This window comes from Cherax quadricarinatus, chromosome 4, assembly GCF_038502225.1.
Source record: "Cherax quadricarinatus isolate ZL_2023a chromosome 4, ASM3850222v1, whole genome shotgun sequence".
NCBI classification, from domain to species: Eukaryota; Metazoa; Arthropoda; class Malacostraca; order Decapoda; family Parastacidae; genus Cherax; species Cherax quadricarinatus.
This window is the reverse complement of record NC_091295.1, coordinates 774963-787622: the sequence shown is the minus strand read 5'-3', so window position 1 is coordinate 787622 and position 12660 is coordinate 774963.

The window sequence follows — 12660 nt, the reverse complement described above, 5'->3', positions numbered from 1 at the left end:
TTAAATGTAAATAACCTGTATAGATGAATAATTACAGTATGAACTTATCGGTATTCAAGAATTTTTTTTTTGTGTTCACGCTCTCTCCGAATTCTGAGAGTTAACAGTCTAGATTTGAGTGCACCGAATCTGCCTTTCTGTTAAACACTTCTTTCTTTGTATATATTCCTTCCTCAGAATCCGTAGATCACATGAATACAGATCGATCGATCAATTTTTTTTTATCACTTCTATTGTGTAATCCCAACGTTGAGTTTCATTCGATGAGTTGTGCTATATCATACCTTGTATTGCATTACAGTTTTATTACAGTTTCAATTACGTAAGCTTCCATTCCAATATTCTACTTATGTATGTTATAATGTTCAATTGTTGTGTACTTTGACATTGTATAGAATCAGCCCAAGCCGTACACCTGCCGTCTCTAGTTTGTATTAGTTGTATGTCGGGACGACATACTTTAGCATCGCCGAGCTCTCAGTAGTAGTACCAGTTCCTAGCAACCAGTTACCAGTAACCAGTGTACCAGTAGATGACTCACTACCAACCGTCTGTGTGAATCATTGACTGTATTCATATTGCTGCTGACCATAGCAGGATTTCAAACACCCATCACCCGTAGGCACTTTGAGAGTCAGTCGAAGTTAGGGAGCAGAGAGAGGCAGGTCGGCTGTTGGCGCTTCTCATACTTCCCGATATACATTATACGTACTACCAGCCTACGTGAGTATTTTTACCCATCCACGTATCGAAAACCCACTTGACACAAGGACTCTCGTGAACAACGCAGTGACATCAAAACTTACTAGTGTAAAATCATTAGACTTGTTGATATTTTGCAGTTTGTCGATGAGACCAACGATATTTTTTTAAGTGGGCTTCAGAAATGTTGCCAAGCAAAGGAGTTAATAGTTTTACCAACCATTTTGACAAAACATATGATGCTGATCCTGCAGAACTAATTATAGGTCTTGCTGGAAAACCGGGCTTGTAGGTTTTAATCAAACCGTTTAATCAAACCGTTTAATTAATTCTTCATTACCTCTCAGTAAGGTTCTAAGTTGTTTATTAAATTTACTATTAACCTGGTGCAATGTCTTCTTATTAAGGGGTACTTAAGTATCTCTGTCTTCTAATAATGTGTTCATTTTTCCGCTATAATCTACCATCTACCATCATATTTGCTCCGTAAGATGAAGTCTAAGATCTTTATTTATTTCATGGTACGACTTAATAAATCTCTGAGGACAGTTCGGGTCCACAGGTGTGAGCAAAGCTCCGTATACCATGCCTTTGCAGATGTTGTGATACTACACAGTATCGAATACCAATTATAAAATAGTCATGACTCTATAGTGTCTAGTGTCACATGACACTGCCTTCTTCGTGTCACATGACACTTCCTTATCCCCGTGTTATGACACTCCATCTTCGTGTTCCATGACACACATTCTCTGTGGTACACCCACAACACTGCCTTTCTCTGTGTCATAACACTCCGTCTCCGTACTTCCTGTTGACCATGTCATCATACACTACAACACTCACCGGCTTACATAACACCCTTACGTTCCACCACACTTATTATTATTATTAAAGATTAGCCGGTATTCTCCCGGCCCGGGCCTTTCCCAAGTGGTGGCCCGGCCTTGGCTCCCTCTTTAGGGAGTGTCTGAGACCTAAGTCTCCCATGGGAGGAGGCACAAGTACCTCCTCATCTTTGGGACCAACTGTCCCCAGGCCTAGCCACAAGCTAGGCCTCTCTGGTCTACCATCCCTGCCCCAAGGGGGCAAATAGGAATGACAGTCTTATGAGCTAAAGGCTCGGGCTCAGGCACCTACCCTACCCTAGAAGGGTTAGGCATGGTGTCGATGATGTCCACCACACTACTTGTCATGTCATACGACTCTCAGTATATGGTAACAGTGACCAGTACTGAGGCAACCATAAACCTGTGAGGAACTGAGGCCAGCAGACTGAGTCCAGAGAGACCCACAGGTCACTGAGTCTGCAACTACAGCAGACTGTGTGAGGCCCGCAGGTTACAGAAGCCTTCGAGGAACTGAGGGAGGCCAGCCCACAGCCACAACATTGGGTGTTTACCTGGAGTTTACCTGGAAAGAGTTCTGGGGGTCAATGCCCCTGCGGCCCGGTCTGTGACTAGGCCTCCTGGTGGATCAGAGCCTGATCAACCAGGCTTTTACTGCTGGCTGCACGCAATCCAACGTACGAGCCACAGAAGGCCGCAACAGGCCTTAAGAAGCATAGATTTGTAAGAGGAAACAGAAAGGAAGAGGAAGGAAAAAGTCTAGAGATCTGGGGTAAAATTTGTCAAGTGGTATTCATTAGACCAGTCCAAAAAAATAAAGTTGTGAAATTATTCGCTCCACAAATTTTATTTTGTTACACTGTTCCTAAGTAACATTCAGACCAATTTTTAGGAAATTTCGTTCAATTTTAGGGGTCGCGCAAAAAGGCGTCTCTCGCCGACAGAAGACAAACTGAAGAAATTTAAATTTTTGTTTCTCTTTCGCATAGCGTAGCTCCAATTTTCTCTGAAAGCAGAATGACTGAATCAATAACCAATTTTTAGTGCTTTGTTGAGTGTGAAATGAGCGAGCAATTATATGTGCATGAAGAGAAGGTTCCACTTGATTTAAATATAGCAACGTGTTTGTTATGAATTCTTGGATGAGAGATCGTCGGCTTTGATCGACCTTCGCCAACCACTGGACTTTGTATGTAACAGAAAAATAACTGAAAATGGATGTTTTCCCCAGCTGATTTCTCCCACTAAAAGATGAAAAAACGTTAATGTAAATTCTTAATCGTATTCTCCCATCTTTCTATTTCGAATTCTGTCACAACAGAAAATCTCACGCAATTCGCTTCTCAAGTTGAACAATCATCGAAATTTAGCCAAACATCCCCTCAAATACCGTGGCTTTCTGGGGGGTTCCCATGAAATGTCAGCGAAACAAACGGTTAATAACATAATTTGTTTCACGAGACTATCAGATTCAAAAGGAATTAAGTTGCCCAACTGTTGCCCATGTGTCTTACCTACCAACCTGTCGTTATTATATACCGTAAACCGTAAAAGTTATTAGCCTATCAAAAGCATCTGATTGTGTAGGGTCGGGTCAGGTCGTATCGGGTCGGTCATTTGTCACACCAACTGCCAGTAAGACGTCGCTCTGCTTGCTGTGCTCGCTCACTCATAATAGTAATGCTTCCTCGTGCCTACTTAAACAATGAAATAAGGTGGACTTCAATCTGTCCCTCTAAAATTCAGCAATCACTCTCCTTCATAAGCCTCTCCTTGGTGGTCGGAGCAGCGAAGTGGTGACGGTGATCCACCATGAAGCAAAGAAGGTACTGTTTCTGCTCCTCTTCCTTGGTCTGTGATGCGTTGAAGGTCTGAACGAGGGAAACAACTCTTTCTGCTGTGTTGCTCATGGCCTTCAAAGAGCCCGCAGACTTCATTTCCAGGAGCATCATGTTCATCTCCCACATTTCAGGGTCTTCATTCATGAAGGGAAATTTTCCTTCCCCTTCCTCTGCTCAGCAGTGACGGTAAACATCTTCAGTGTTCTCTTAGTCATGAACTCCTCCAGCTCTACTCTGATCTCTGGGACACCTTGCAAGCGATGGGGTCACGCTGGTTTCTTTTCCCGCTCAAGGTTGGTCACCATCTTGCGCTTTGTCACAATGTCCACTTCCTCATCGAAGCATGATAATCCAACCAGGTGCTCCGCCAGATACCAGAGGTGGTGTGCAAAGGTGATGTCAGTAGCATTCACGATCTCTTTGTCCAGATATACTCAAAGGGTTTGGATAAAGTCCAAGTCATTGCGAGGGGCTTGCATGTCACATGGAGCCTTGTTCCAGAACCGGACGTAGATCAAGGCGACAGAAAGTGAGAGTAGGTTCTGCTTCAGGTGAAAGAATTGTGACATGTGAAGTACGTCACCTTGCGTCGGAAGCCGGGCAGCTGAGAAAATCTCAAGGGGAAACCCTACGAACCACCATTCCGATGCACTTCATGTAGTCGGTGCTGAGGATGCCATCTGCGATAGAAACCAAAGGAGAAGTTTTGTGCAGCCTTTAAATATGCATGAAATGGTCCAAATTTTGGCACACATTACAGGTTCATATAGTGGAATAAAAATTACATTGTGGAGTGCACTTCTTTTTAAGTTTTAAAATTAACGTGTGTTTTTGGACTGGTCTAGTATTCATATTATGCAAATAACGCAAACTAAGCAATACAGGATGCAAAACATCCACAGGGGAAGTAGAATCATAGCTCTAGGCCTTTTGTGTTGCAATCAACACATAATCAGCTTGCAAAGTTGCAGAAAACTGTGTTGATAGAAAGTTTAAGTTGGCAGTATACAGGAAGGCCACCAATGTGTGCTCATACATTCACTACTATTCTAACTATGAGATGAGAGTTTAAGAGTATGCAGCCAGGAGTTCCTAGATGAAGAAATTAGAAAAATATTTTACATTGGTATGAAACTGCTGTATCCTAGGGTGTTTATGGAATCTGCATTGCTGGCACCTAAGAAAATATACTATAGAACAGAGCCTAGGATAACACTTCAGACCAAGAATGTGCTGGTCCTCTCATACAATGAGAATTTATCTATCCTGCTGAATGCCCTTAAAAGATTTAATATACAAGTAGTTTTTAAAAATTCACGGACTGTTAGAAGCATTCTAATAAAGATTTCACCCCAACAGTGTGCTGGAAGAATCTACAGAATTGGTTGCAACAGCTGCAATCTCTCTTATTTGGGACAGATGGGAAAACCATTAGAAGTTAGGATGTCACAACACTCCTATTTGATACATATAGCACAGGAGTCAGACACGATTTTCAACCACATTAGAGTTTGTAATAAGCATGATAAGCATTTATTAAACAACATCAGTGATGGGTTATTCAAATTATATGCATTTTTAGCTGAGGCAATAGTACACAATCAAAAACTGGGCTCTTATACGAATGCAGTAGACCGTCTTAAATGTAGTGCCATACCAAGGTATTAGGGCCTATTTTTCCTGTATTTTCTGAAGGTTGAACCAGAGTTTGCTTCAGAATTCTGTGGGATGAATAACTGTGGCTGTCTTCCTTGTAATTATAGATGCAATGCCTGAGTTTATTTTAATGAGTCCCAGTTCCTTTGTATAACTTACAGAAGCCTCCCCTTTAAAGGTTTCCATTTTCTTATCCCTTTAAATGGACCAGCTTTCTGATGGTCGGCTACTCCATATGCCAGTGACTTCTACATCACTGACAATATAATTATATATATAAAATTAATGATGTCATAGTGTTGTGGAAAATACTGTATATATTTTCTGGAAATATGGTAATTTATAGGTAAATAGATGCCCTATATTGTATTTTTAAAAGAAGTATGTTATCGAAAAAAAGAAGAGACTTGCCATCTTGGTTTTGAATTTTGTAGAAACGTTGGTGTAATGGGAAGAATTTTTCGTGCTCTAGAGGTTAAAATTGTGTTGACACCTCTCAAATAGGAGGCGAAATTGGTGGATATGCATTCCTGCATAACTTGAGATATCAGACGACTGGACAAGACAGCTCCAGGAACCTCAGATAAGCTCTCTAGATTTGTGTATAATTCTGGCCAGCATTATTTTCATAGATTTAGTTAGAGTGAGGTTTTCTGAGTATGATATACATTAATCTCCAGTCAAATTGGTGAGTGATATTAAGATATATTTTCCTTCTGTTATGTAATTGTGTATATATATATATATAACCATTTATTATTTTTAATATACAGTCCACAAATTTATATATTTACCTGTATTCCTGGTGTATGTATATTTCATTTAATTAATAGGTCCAGAGCAACTTGTGGTTATGACAGTGGTAGGTATCGAAGGGGGACATTTTTGCGACCTAGGTGTCCCAAATTCCTACTTGTCTATGTAACATTGATAAATAATAATTATCTTTGTTATCATTTACTGTTATGTACATAATTAGTTACATTCAGATAAATGCAATTTTCCACATTTAATTTGCCCGTTGGTCCTTCAAACCAGATGTAATTAGTGAAGTCATTAATTAGTTAATTACTTAATAATTATATGTGAAATGACAGAAGGAGATGGATGTTAAGTTCACAAATTTATTTAATGTGTATTGGATTATAATTATTACAATATTAATTTTGATAAGTCAAGTCTGACTAAGTTTATATTAATTTGTATAATATTAATTTGATAAGACAATTCTGGCCAAGATTTATTTCAGTGTACGTGTAATTGATAAGGTGTTGCTAATTATATTAATGTGTATAGTATTAATTTTACTTAATGTGTAGTGGATTATAATTATTACAATATTAATTTGATAAGACAATTCTGGCCAAGATTTATATCAATGTATGTGTAATTGATAAGGCAAGTGTTGCTAATTATATTAATGTGAATAATATTAATTTTACTATGCCAAATTCTGGCAAGGATTTAAATTAATTTGTATAATAATTTTGATAAGCCAAGGCTGGCTAAAGGTTTGTATTAATGTACATTTAAAATTTATATATAAATTTCTTACATGTGTAATTGCTAAGCTCAAGTATAGCTAACATTATTAATGTGTATTTAAAATTTATATTACAATTTTTTACATGTAATTGCTAAGCTCAAGTAGCTAGAATTTATTTAAAGGTAAGTTGTACTATTTACCTTTATAAAGTGCATAATTTAGTACATAATCAGTGTTATTAAGTTGAATTTAATACATTGCATCATGGCTGAAAATGAGGAAATTAATATAGAAGACAAACATATGGAATATAGAGCAACGAAAGCATCACTGCAAGCTAGAAAGGGTCATGTAACAAAAGCATACAATAAATATTTGGAATTAATGAATCAAGATCTGTGAATACTGATGATTTAAAATTGTATTTAGATGCTTTAGGTAATAGATACGATTCATACAAATTATGTTACAACAAATATGAAGGAGATTTATTAGTAAACTGTGTAGATGAGACTGAAGTAGATCTTATGATTAATCAGTATTATGAATTAGAGGAAAATATTCTTTCTTGTAAAAGTCAGGCCTTGAATAAATTAAAATGTGTAAACCAGGCAGTTGGTCAGTCTGCTCCAACAAATAATATGTCTTTGCCAAAACTCCCAGAATTATGTTTACCTGTATTTAATCCTGGAGAAAATTGGGAGGAATTTTGGTCAATTTTTAAAGCAGCTGTGCATGACAGGAGTGACCTAGCCTGTGTAACTAAATTATTTTACCTCAAAGGACAGGTAAGAGGAGATGCTCACATACTCATACAAGCCTTTCCCAATGTAGATGACTCTTACAAGGAAGCAGATGACTTGTTGAAGGTCACTTATGGTAATATAGAACAAAGTAGGTTGGATCTAGTGAATATCATTGTTAATTTAAAATCTCCAGATCACACTTACAAAGGTTTACAGCAGTTTAGAGTTAAACTGGAGAGCACTCTCAAAACTTTAAGTAATAAATATAATCTGAAGGAATCAGACTGGTTATTGAGTGCCATTGTACAGAATAAATTAAGCTGTAAAACACTTGAATGGCTCTCGAATAAATATCACAAGGGTATTTTGGTCTGGAGGAAATAAGACTAGGTCTACAAGAATTAATTGCTCAGTTGCAGACCAGCCAACTAACTCATTTTAAAGATGCAACTCATAATAACTCTGAGGTATCTGTCAAGTTTCACAAAGGGAAAAATTATCCCAATTGTAATAATCAAAATTCATTTCCTAAAAATAGTTGCATAGGTGCATATCAAGGAGCAGGAATCAGAAATAATGATTCTCCACAAGGTAAGAAGAATAAGTACCCTCTTAAGAGTAGCCCAGTTAATAAGAAACCAGTCAGAGAAAAGAGAGATTGTCTCTTCTGCAAGGGTACTCATTTTTCTAAGAATTGCAATGCATACAATTCATGGAATGATAAAGTTGAAAGATTGGAGGAACTTGACAGATGTATCAGATGTTTAGGTAATCACAATGTAAAGGATTGTTATGCCAAATTAAACTTCTGTTATCAATGTCACAAAGGAAGACACCATATAGTCATGTGTAAAGGTCTATATGATAATGTTGATAATAATGATAATGTTGACAATCCTGACACAACAGTGGCTAATGTAAAAATTGCTGCTAATGTTAATAATGATGGTTTTGCTGAAGTAGTCTTACCTGTGTTACAGGTAAAAATTGATGGTAAAAGGCATAAATCAAAAATTGTAACTGCATTATTGGACCAGGGATCCCAGCGTACTTTCATAAAACGTAAATGTCTTGATGGTATGAAAGTACAGATGGGAGATCCCACAACTTTAAAATTATCAGGTTTTCTCTCGGATAAAAGATCTCAATTGTATGACACTGTTTATGTAACTGTCAGGTTGGACAATGAGAAAAAACGTGTTAATGCAGTAATTGTAGATAGACTTCCAGAGAAAATATCTACAGTAGGGCTTAGTAAAGCTACAGAAAGACTCTCACATAATGTAAATTTAGCACCTTCTGGTGTAAGTGATGATTCTGTAGGCCCAATAAATATTTTGATAGGTAGTGACTATTATGCCTCCGTTGTAAAGGGTATGGTAAAGAAATGTGGTGTCACCCTTTTGAAGACTGCAGGAGGCCATGTAATGTATGGTAGGATTCCTCGTAATAATAATTCATGACTAGAGGAAACTACAAATACCATAACTGTGTGTCTTACTCATGAAGTCGTGCCCCAGTATAATTCTTCCATAGAGGATGGTGTTGAGCCAGTGCATCAATTGTGGGAATTAGACAGCATTGGAATAAATGTAAATGAAGAAACTCCAGACGATTCTTTTACTCAGGAGCAATACCTGAGAGATGTAAAATTTGAATCTGGACAATACTGGGTACGACTTCCGTGGAGACTGAACCATCCAGAATTGCCCACTAATTACAGAATGGCATATGGACAGTTAAAGGCTCAGCTCCGCGAACTGTTAACTGCATATAATGATATAATTGCTGAACAGTTAATTAATAAATTTATAGAAGCTCTCAAAAACATTGATGAGAAAACAGACAGTTTAACTCTATCTTGATGTGAAGAATAATAGTGGACATAGGAACAGTTATTTGTAGGTTTTCTGTAAATTTTAAATTTGAATTCATTATTACCCTTAATAATTAAAACATCTAGAAAAGACAATGAGTTATTTTCTTCAAACTCAACAGTAAAGTTTATAGAATGGGCTAAGCTATTTAATTTTCCAAGGAAATGGTGTATATCTACATTTTTGGGCATAAGACACAAAATATCATCAACATATCTGAACCATTTAGCTCTATTAGGGAGGATTGTGTTAAGCAACCTTGTTTCAAAAAATTCCATGTATAGGTTACTAAGAACAGGTGAAAGAGGATTTCCCATTGCCATACCAAACTTCTGAGTGTAAAACTTATCATTAAATACAAATTTTGCATCAACAATGCAAAGTTTAATAAGTTTAATGATAGTAGGAACTGGCAATGGTAAATCATAGTTAACGAGTTCTTCAGATAAGAAACTTAATAAATCATCAACAGGAACTTTCGTAAACAAAGAAGTAACATCAAAACTAACCATGTTAAAATCATTTAAGTCTGTCAAGGAGCTTAATTTATCAATTAAGTCTATGTTGTTTTTAACATTAAAGTTAGAAATTTTGCCAACAATAGGGCTCAAAATATCAACAAGCCATTTGGATAATTTATATGAAACTGACCCTATGGAGCTAATAATTGGTCTGACTGGATTCCCTGGTTTGTGTGTTTTTATTAGTCCATATATGTAAGGTAAAGATGGATTAGTGGAAGTAAATTGTTTGACTAATTCATCTTTGCCTTTCAGTAGAAGTTTTATTGTTTTATTGAAATTGAAATTGCTGTTAACGGTTTCTAGGGGATTTTTCCTAAGTTTAGAATAGGTTTCAGTATCATCTAAGAGATTATTCATTTTTTCTTGGTAATCATTTTCTTTCATAATTACTATTGCATTTATTTTGTCTGCTTTAGTAAGGCGCAAATTTATTGTTATTAAGTGTATCATAAGACTTAAAGAATCTTTGAGGGCAATTGGGAATGTTTGGTTTTAACATAGAGCTATATACCAGTTAACATAGAGCTATATACCAGTTAACATAGAGTTATATACCATTCCTTTACTAATATTAATTTCATCAGAGGATAAATCAGAAAATTTTTCAAAGTTACAAAAGGCTTTTGCAATTTCAACATTATTAAGTTTTTTTGAAGTTGCAAAACTTAGGCCAAAACCCAGAGCAGCAGTTGTATGTTTGTCTAAAATTTCATCTGATAAGTTAATTACAAAATTGTTATTAGCATGCTTTGTTCAATCACTATTTTCAATTAAAATGTCTAATTTTCTTTGTAGTTTGCTCTTGAGTTCATTACAAATTCTTCTGAGTTTATTATAGCAATGATCCAACATACTGTGTTTCCATTCTGATGGAATGGCCTGATTAAAAGAGTATTTTTTGTTTCTCAATATTTTGAATGCTTCCTTCTCCTGTATTTTAGTTATTTCAATATGTTTCTGAAGAATAATTCTCATAAAATCATCAAAAGGACGATCTCTCATGTCAAGGATGATATTGATCATGTCAAGGATGATATTGGGTAAAAGGCACTTGGGCACAACTTGTTAATTTAAATTTTTTTTTTAAAAATTAAGTCGAATTTTTAACTTGTTGGACTTGATCAGTGCATATTCTGAAATCACCTGTTTACTGTGATCTTATTGCATATAATGTATATATATATATATATATATATATATATATATATATATATATATATATATATATATATATATATATATATATATATATATATATATATATATATATATATATATATATATATATATATATATATATATATATATTAGCTCTGAGGCAACCATACCATCGTGGCCCGGTGGCCTGGTGGCTAAAGCTCCCGCTTCACACACGGAGGGCCCGGGTTCGATTCCCGGCGGGTGGAAACATTTCGACACGTTTCCTTACACCTGTTGTCCTGTTCACCCAGCAGCAAATAGGTACCTGGGTGTTAGTCGACTGGTGTGGGTCGCATCCTGGGGGACAAGATTAAGGACCCCAATGGAAATAAGTTAGACAGTCCTCGATGACGCACTGACTTTCTTGGGTTATCCTGGGTGGCTAACCCCCCCGGGGTTAAAAATCCGAACGAAATCTTATCTTATCTTATGTCCTCGCAACTTGAAGTAAGCCTAGCTCGCTAGGTTCATGTTATTTGTGGGATTGTATGGTCCAGTGGTTTCGAGCGTCGTGAATTTTGACTAGCTTCCCACGAACTGAGTTAAAACAACACGGGAATATATCCGGGTAACTGAAGTATAATGAACACTTGTCAGTGCTCAATAATAACCTACACGGAGACAGAAACTCAGATGATTAATTGATCGGTATATTTCAATCTCCTTCTGGGATCCTCTTCAGCGGATACATTAGTGAAAAGAGAATTGAAATATTATAGGAAATTATGGGGATGAGTTTCAGATACATTCCTATTACAACCTAGGATTTCAAAGGCCTGTTATCCCAGGTGTAATGGGAGCAAATAAACACAGTAGAAAAAGTTTAGACTTATATTATCCTTCACCAATTTATAACAGCAATATGTACACTATGTACAGTAATAAGTATAGTGCACGTCACGGTAAGCAAGGCAGAAATAGAAGCCACAAGATAGCAGACCGTGCTCAACCAGCTCTAGAATGGGAATGACAAGGGCAGACAGGAGAGCGGTACCCACATAACCTCTGCGATTGCCAATCCCACCTTCTTATTGGCTAGAACCTGGTCACTAGTTGAACGACGGGGCCCCATCACCAACTCTTAGCAACCTGGTTCGCTGGTTGGGGGAGATAGCCTGTAAATGAGGGTGTGTCCATGCGCCGAATAAAGGTTACGTACTCTTTGCATGCCACAATTCCTGAAATATTTAATCTGTATAATTTAAAGAGGTACAACTAAGAATCAATTTATTGAATTTACCAATGTTAGTTGTACCTCAGAGGTAGGTGGGATTTTAGAGGCACCAGGCTGCACCTTGCCTCTCCTTCCAGACACACAAACTCTTTCCTACCCACAAGTAAAATTGGGCCTATGAATATTAAAAATATATAAAAATCAATACTAGTAACGGTGGTATATTGTAAGATAGTGTGAATTGTATGTACAATAAATAATGAGCTGACTCAGGGTCTATCACGTTCTCTAATATTATGTAACATTTTCATTTATTCACCAATTATATAAACATTCTGTATAAAAGACTTATTATGGTTGATAACTTGCATCTTAATGCTACCCTACGGAATACATGCATTGGCCAAGGCAATATATATTGTTAATTAAGGGTAAGCATACATTACATGTGATATTGACTGCACTGAAGATTTGGGGTCCTCTTATTTCTCCCCATTCAGCAATATTGTAGCTGTTTTACATGTTATTAGTCCATTTACCACATCAGATGATACTAAATAAACTTCTAATCCTTGATTCCAGCCAATAAACTAATTTTCGGCCTCA